Source organism: Oncorhynchus nerka, linkage group LG22 (genome assembly GCF_034236695.1).
Source record: "Oncorhynchus nerka isolate Pitt River linkage group LG22, Oner_Uvic_2.0, whole genome shotgun sequence".
Lineage (NCBI taxonomy): Eukaryota > Metazoa > Chordata > Actinopteri > Salmoniformes > Salmonidae > Oncorhynchus > Oncorhynchus nerka.
The window spans coordinates 46,044,747-46,052,935 of NC_088417.1; the positions used below are offsets into that span (position 1 = coordinate 46,044,747).

An 8,189-nucleotide genomic window follows, 5' to 3' on the forward strand; every position below is an offset into this window, starting at 1 on the left:
TTAAATAGATTTCATGCAAAATATAATAGCCTATTATTGCAGTTCATATCAGACTCATGTCACTTAAATACATCGGAGGTGGCTCTGTGCATGGATTAACTTTCATTTCTCTCATCCCTCGGGTCATCACCCAGCGAATAAAAAGTGGGTCTTTGCTTGTGCTTTTTCTTTTTTGAAGAGGTGACTTATCGTATGCAAGCCTTTGGAGAGTTCTGGGAAGTTATCTAGCTCCTCCCTTTCCAGTTGGATAACTTCCTGGGGCTGGACATTAGGTTCACCAAGTAGCTCCCTCACCTCAGCAGAAATCCCTTTGTGTAGGTAGTGATATGGCTTCTTCCCACAATTGTCTCTTATATTCACATCCGCTCCATATTCACACACCAGCATGGCCAACACAAACTCCTGGTCATGCAATGCAGCAATGTGCAGTGGCGTGTACCCTCCATATGTCCTGGCAGTGACGTCGAGGTCCATTCCACCTTGCCTGGATTTGTCGATGATCTGACCCACCATCTCACTGTTTCCCAGTGGAGGGCTGCGAAACCAGACATGAAGTTCTTCTTCTCTGCCAGCTGTGTGTCTCTGAGGAGCAGGCCGTACACCTAACTCCAATGTCCAGCAGCAGATCTCACTAGCCACTCGTGCTCTGCCTTTTCCAGGGGGACTGTGGATGTGTACTTAAGCTCTTCTGAGGGTTTGGTCGTCTTGACAGCCCTCCTTGGTATGGCCGAGCTCAAACCCACACTGTCAGTGGATGGTCTTCTCTTGGTTCTAGAAGAGCTGAAGGCATCTTGGACAGGTGAGCCTCTCCTTGGAGGGTCATCATCATCTTCCGATTTTAGTTTATGGATCTCCATTCTGGTTAAGTTTGGAGGTATTTGTAAAGTCAGTGCAAATGGCTTCTGCACATTAGGGTTCTCTATCTTCCATGGATACACAGTCCTTCCTGAGGGGCTATATTCTCTCTGTGCATCAGCCGTATGGTCTATGTTGAAATTCAGGGGCCTTTAAGGTTTGATATCCACCTTTTTTAATTCCAGCTCTATAGGTGAATGCACATCACTGTCATTTGAGACGCATTCACTGACACTTGGAATAACAGGTTCTTGGAGGTTTTCAGGACTTGACGTCTCACAACCTCCACCTTGAGAATGTGCACTGTGCTTGATGTTCCATACAGGTGAGGATTCACCTGGCTCTGGGACCTCTTCACTTACAGACTTTATAACATGTACATAATTTGTTTCTCGTAAACAACTGCTGATTTTTTTTGTTTGTTTTGTAACATACCTGACATATTCAATTACTTTCACGACGGCAACAGTGTTGAACTAGAATAGATCTATGTGCTGTTTCTTCTCTGAGGGATCAGCGCAGTTCAGGAAACCTTTGAACTTACACAGTAACTCGGAATTCTTCGACAACCCCCCTTCTTCTATTAACAGTAAGATAATAGCTTCTTGAGTCAAATCCATTAGGAGCCCTATAACCAAAAATGTAAATTAAGGACGAACGACCGAAAGTGAAAAGTCTTCTCAGACCTGTCAGATATGCAACACCTACAGTTGAAGTCGGAAGTTTACATACACATTAGCCAAATACATTCAAACTCAGTTTTTCACAATTACTGACATTTAATCCCGGTAAAAATTCCCTGTTATAGGTCAGTTAGGATCACCACTTTATTTTAAGAATGTAAAATGTCAGAATAATAGTAGAGAATGATTTATTTCAGCTTTTATTTCATTCATCACATTCCCAGTGGGTCAGAAGTTTATATACACTCAATTAGTATTTGGTAGCATTGCCTTTTAAATTGTTTCACTTGGGTCAAACGTTATGGGTAGTTTTCCACAAGCTTCCCGCAATAAGTTGGGTGAATTTTGGCCCATTTCTCCAGACAGAGCTGATGTAACTGAGTCAGGTTTGTCGGCCTCCTTGCTCACACATGCTTTTTCAGTTCAGTTCAGTTTTCTATAGGTTTGAGGTCAAGGCTTTGTGATGGTCACTCCAATACCTTGACTTTGTTGTCCTTAAGCCATTTTGCCACAACTTTAGAAGTATGTTTGGGGTCATTGTCCATTTTGAATACCCATTTGCGACCAAGCTTTAACTTCCTGACTGATGTCTTGAGATGTTGCTTCAATATATGAACATTATTTTTCTACCTCATGATGCCATCTATTTTGTGAAGTGCACCAGTCCCTCCTGCAGCAAAGCACCCTCACAACATGATGCTGCCACCCCTGTGCTTCATGGTTGGGATGGTGTTTTTTTGGCTTGCAAGCCTCCCCCTTTTTCCTCCAAACATAAAGATGGTCATTATGGCCAAACAGTTCTATTTTGTTTCATCAGACCAGAGGACATTTCTCCAAAAAGTACGATATTTGTCCCCATATACAGTTGCAAACTGTAGTCTGGCTTTCTTATGGCGGTTATGGAGTATTGGCTTCTTCCTTGCTGAGCGGCCTTTCAGGTTATGTCGTTAAAGAACTTGTTTTACTGTGGATATAGATACTTTTGTACCTGTCTCCTCCAGCATATTCACAAGGTCCTTTGCTGTTGTTCTGGGATTGATTTGCACTTTTCGCACCAAAGTACCTTCATCTCTAGGAGACAGAACGCGTCTCTTTCTTGAGCGGTAGGCACTGAGTTTGAAGGTAGGCCTTGAAATACATCCACAGGTACACCTCCAATTGACGCAAATGATGTCAATTAGCCTATCAGAAGCTTCTAAAGCCATGACATAATTTTCTGGAATTTTCCATTGTGTTTAAAGGCACAGTCAACTTATTGTATGTAAACTTCTGACCCACTAGAATTGTGATACAGTGAGTAATAAGTTAAACAATCTGTCTGTAAACAATTGTTGGAAAAATTAATTGTGTCATGTACAAAGTAAATGTCCTAACCGACTTGCCAAAACTATAGTTTGTTAACAATAAATGTATGGAGTGGTTGAAAATCTAGTTTTAATGACTCCAACCTAAGTGTATGTAAACTTCCGACTTCAGCTGTACCTACCTGCAGATTCTGGGGACACATGGAAATAATTTGAAAAATATGCTGACTTGTCTTGGGAGGTGGGCTCAGCTAGCCTGTAGGTGTCAGCACATTATATAAATGTTAGCCTACTCCAACATTATTCAACGGTTAGCCAACAAAAAGTTTGAAAAAAATACCGAAAACACTAGGGAGTATCTGACCATTCACATACCTATTCCACACATGCATAGAATGCATCGATACATTTAAGTATTACAATATTCTAGGCAAAGGTGATGCAATGTTTCAAAAACAGTAGAAATGCCAGGCAACACTGTTTCAATACCAAAGACACGGGGTGTATTCATTACGCCGATTCTGTTGCAAAACATTTAGTCTGTTGCAAAAGTAACCTTTTACTCCAAACGGAAAATGTTTTGCAATGAAAACGAGAGTTTTGGACAAATTCAGGTTGGTCCCTCCCATTGATGGTCCCTCCCCGTTTCGTTCTGTTTGTTCTGTTTGCTTCTGTTTGGGTCTTAAAGGCCCAGTGCAGTCATATATTTCCACTCTTTGAGATTTAAATAATACTGTGAAATTGTGAAGATGATGATAATGCCCTTTTAATGTAATAGCTGTTTTAAAAAGACCACCTGCAATACCAGCCTGTTTTGATGGGATGGAGTTTTGGCCTGCCTGGTGAAATCACAAGGCAGTAAGTTAGCTAATAGACCAATAGGAAAGAGAGTTCCAAATCTCTCTGCCAATAACATCTAGTTTTCAGTGTCTCCCTCCCCACTCAGACCACTCAAAGACCAATAAGATATTTACAGCAGAAAAGGTTTTGTCTTTGTAAGAGGGACATATCCATAGATTTTTGTTTTTGATGTATCTACACTCAAGCTGGGCGATGTTTGTACAATGTCCACATGTAGCCTACACTTGAAGGGATATCCCTTTAAAAAAGAGTGCAGCATTGAAACTGCAGTAAAAGTGCAATAACTGCAGTCGACTGTGGAATTTTGGACGCAGTAATTGCAGAATAACTGCAGTGTACTACACTGTAACTGCAATTATACTGCAGCTACACTGCAAAATTACTGCAGTTTTTAAAAAACGGTGTTATTTTGGATGCAGTATTCGCAGCATACTGCAGTTATACTGCACTCTAACTGCAATCTTTAATCGTAAGGAATTAGTTCTGGGATTTGTCTCCCAGGAAAGATCTAACAGTGGACATAAGGAGAGATGAGACAAAACTAGCCAATTATAGAATAATGTGTTGAAGGACAGCTTTGCTGATTGAAGACCACTTAGGCTTGTTGATATTGTTTCCACGGTAACAATTGACATGACGTGATGAAACTTTGAAAATAAGTTGCAAGCTACTTTCGTAGCAAGGCGCTGTAAAACAAGTGTCTTATGAAACACTTTCCAGACACTGGGTCTTGCTATCTTGCCATAACTGACTTGACAGAGAAATATTAGCTAGATAGGATGGCCAAGAACTGAAGAACAAGGTCATTGAAAATATAAATCTAGCTTGTTTTTTATGCATCGGCAGAACAGAATGGCAGCGTCTCGTAAACTCATGGGTGGGGGAGTGTGTCTCTTTGTTAATAGCTGGTGTGCAATCTCTAATATTAAGGAAGTCTCGAGGTTCTGCTTGCCTGAGTTAGAATACTTCATGATAAGCTGTAGACCATACTATTTACCAAGAGAATTTTCATCTATATTTTCTGTAGCTGTATATTTACCACCACAAACCGATGCTGGCACTAAGACCGCACTCAACAAGCTATATTGGGCCAGCATTCCTAGTGGCCGGGGATTTTAATGCAGGAAAACTGAAATCCGTTTGACCTCATTTCTACCAGCATGTCACCTGAGTGTGCAAAGCTGTCATCAAGGCAAATGGTGGCTATTTTGAAGAATCTCAAATATAAAATATATTTTGATTTATTAAAAACTTGTTTGCTTACTACATGATTCCATATGTGCTATTTCATAGTTTTGATGTCTTCACTATTATTCTACAATGTAAAAAATAGTAACAATAAAGAAAAACCCTTGGATGAGTAGGTGTGTCCAAACCTTTGACTCGTACTGTATATGTATAGTATATAGCTATCTCAACTACCTTGTACCCTGCATATCGTCTCGGTACTGGTACCCCTTGTACAGTCGTGGCCAAATGTTTTGAGAATGACACAAATATTCGTTTTCACAAAGTTTGCTGCTTCAGTGTCTTTAGATATTTTTTGTCAGATGTTACTATGGAATACGGAAGTATAATTACAAGTATTTCATAAGTGTCAAAGGCTTTTATTGAAAATTACATGAAGTTGATGCAATGAGTCAATATTTGCAGTGTTGACCCTTCTTTTTAAAGACCTCTGCTATCCGCCCTGGCATGCTGTCACTTAACATCTGGGCCACATCCTGACTCATGGCAGCCCATTCTTGCATAATCAATGCTTTGAGTTTGTCAGAATTTGTGGGTTTTTTTTGTCCACCCACCTCTTGAGGATTGACCACAAGTTCTCAATTGGATTAAGGTCTGGGGAGTTTCCTGGCCATGGACCCAAAATATCAATGTTTTGTTCCCCGAGCCACTTAGTTATCACTTTTGCCTTATGGCAAGGTGCTCCATCATGCTGGAAAGGCATTGTTCGTCACCAAACTGTTCCTGGATGGTTGGGAGAAGTTGCTCTCGGAGGATGTGTTGGTACCATTCTTTATTCATGGCTGTGGCTGTGTTCTTAGGCAAAATTGTGAGTGAGCCCACTCCCTTGGCTGAGGAGCAACCCCACACATGAATGGTCTCAGGATGCTTTACTGAAGGCATGACACAGGACTGATGGTAGTGCTCACCTTGTTGTCTCTGGACAAGCTTTTTTCCGGATGCCCCAAACAATCGGAAAAGGGATTCATCAGAGAAAATGACTTTACCCCAGTCCTCAGCAGTCCAATCCCTGTACCTTTTGCAGAATATCAGCCTGTCCCCGATGTTGTTCCTGGAGAGAAGTGGCTTCTTTGCTGCCCTTCTTGACTCCAAAAGTCTTCGTCTCACTGTGCGTGCAGATGCACTCACCTGCCTGCTGCCATTCCTGAGCAAGCTCTGTACTGGTGGTGCCACAATACCGCAACTGAATCAACTTTAGGAGACGGTCCTGGCGGGTGCTGGACTTTCTTGGGTGCCCTGAAGCCTTCCTCACAACAATTGAACCGCTCTCCTTGACGTTCTTGATGATACGATAAATGACTGGCAGCAATATCCTTGCCTGTGAAGCCCTTTTTGTGCAAAGCAATGATGACGGCATGTGTTTCCTTGCAGGTAACCATGGTTGACAGAGGAAGAACAATGATTCCAAGCACCACCCTCCTTTTGAAGCTTCCAGTCTGTTATTCAAACTCACTCAGCATGACAGAGTGATCTCATGCCTTGTCCTTGTCAACACTCACACCTGTGTTAACGAATCACTGACATGATGTCAGCTGGTCCTTTTGTGGCAGGGCTGAAATGTAGTGGAAATGTTTTTTGGGGATTCAGTTAATTTGTCTGGCAAAGAGGGACTTTGCAATTAATTGCATTTTTTTTACAAAACATCCACATTCAAACGACAACATACAGACGAACACAAACATCCACAACATGCAGACGAACACACAAACATCCACAACATCCTGCCCAGACCCACCTGCTCACACCACCATCTCCCGTGCGCATATTACTCTTGCCACATGGCCTCAAACTGCACAATTTTGCTCCTCTCCGTAGCCCACACACTTTCAACATTTAGATAAAGCATTTGACCTTTCCATTGTGTTAATGATGGAGGAGTGGTTGATTTGACGTTTTAAGTATAATGTTTTTGAAGATGATTGAAGAGAAAAGTATTGTCCAACCCATCAGGTACAGTATCTCACTGCACCCATATATGCCATGTCTTCAAAAATACTGACATTTGAATACTTCTGGCAGCCAACTTTATAACTCCGCCCATAACGTTTGGACTTCATAGCATTCCCAGAAGGCATGGATTATTGAGTCATTGTACATTTTACACTTAAGACATGACTCTGGCATTGTGCTGTATAATTTGTGAATTTTGTCTCGTGTAATACATTTTATACATTTGTTTATACTGGATTAAGCATTTTCGATAACTGTAAATTCATTAGTTATGTTCCAACATTCCCTCTATCTTGTGCCAATATCAGTTATTTTTTAAGTCTTGCTTCCAGTAGTTTATGTATTGTAGTTTAGATTGCCAGTTGGACAGGCTCTCTGCAATGTTTTGTATATCTTACCAATCATATAAATATAATTTTCTGACTCAAATAGGGTTCCTACAAGATTGCTCTGTCCAAAAGATTTCAAATAGAAATTTGTTGATATGAAACTTTTAAGTTGCATGTATTTGAAAATATCTACATTGGTCAGTCCAAAACTGCTTTTTAATTAGATCATAGAAATAAATATATTTCCTATCACCAAGTAATTTATGTTTTTTATGCCTTTAGTTTTCCATGTAGACTAACTTATCTTTGAATACTGAAAAGCTCTTCAAGGATTGTTCCATAGGGTTGTGTGTTTAGGTACCGTAGTGATATTTGTTCTTGTAGAAGACATTTGATTTTCTTCTATATTGTTAGTGTTCTTAACTATGAAGTTGCTGATGTGTTTAGCTTTATACTCAGAAAATAGACACGTAAAAATATGCTGGGGATGAGTATGCTCCTCCTCAGTATGTTACCCATTATTCCACTTTAGTGCATTTAACTATATGTTAACTATGTATAAGTAAAAGCCCTGGGTGGCAAATTGATACAATTGCAAGTCTGGAAGGTTAAAACCACCCTCTGATTTAGAAAGATGTAGAACTTCCATTGTTATTCTATGAGTTGTATTTGACCATATAAAGTCTGTTATGACCTAGTATACTTTTTAGAAGAATGTCCTCCGTGTGGTCATGGGTATTACCAAGAATAAATATAAAAACTTTGGGAGCCATGCCATTCTGAAGAGGTTTATTCTGCCTGTAAGATTTATGGGAAGATTGTTTGTTTTAATTAGATCTGTTTACATATTGTTGAGTAATGGGATAAAGTTATCTTTATATATGTGTTGTTTGTTGTCACTTATTAAGCCATCCTAAGTATTTGATATGTTATTGTGGTCCACTTAAAGGGTTGCTGTA

At 40.2% G+C, this 8,189-nt stretch overlaps 1 pseudogene; it reads right to left on the minus strand.

The window, feature by feature from the left end:
* Positions 1-95: 95 nt before the first annotated feature.
* On the minus strand, positions 96-1,297 carry LOC135563704 (ankyrin repeat domain-containing protein SOWAHA-like; annotated as a pseudogene).
* Positions 1,298-8,189: the final 6,892 nt, after the last annotated feature.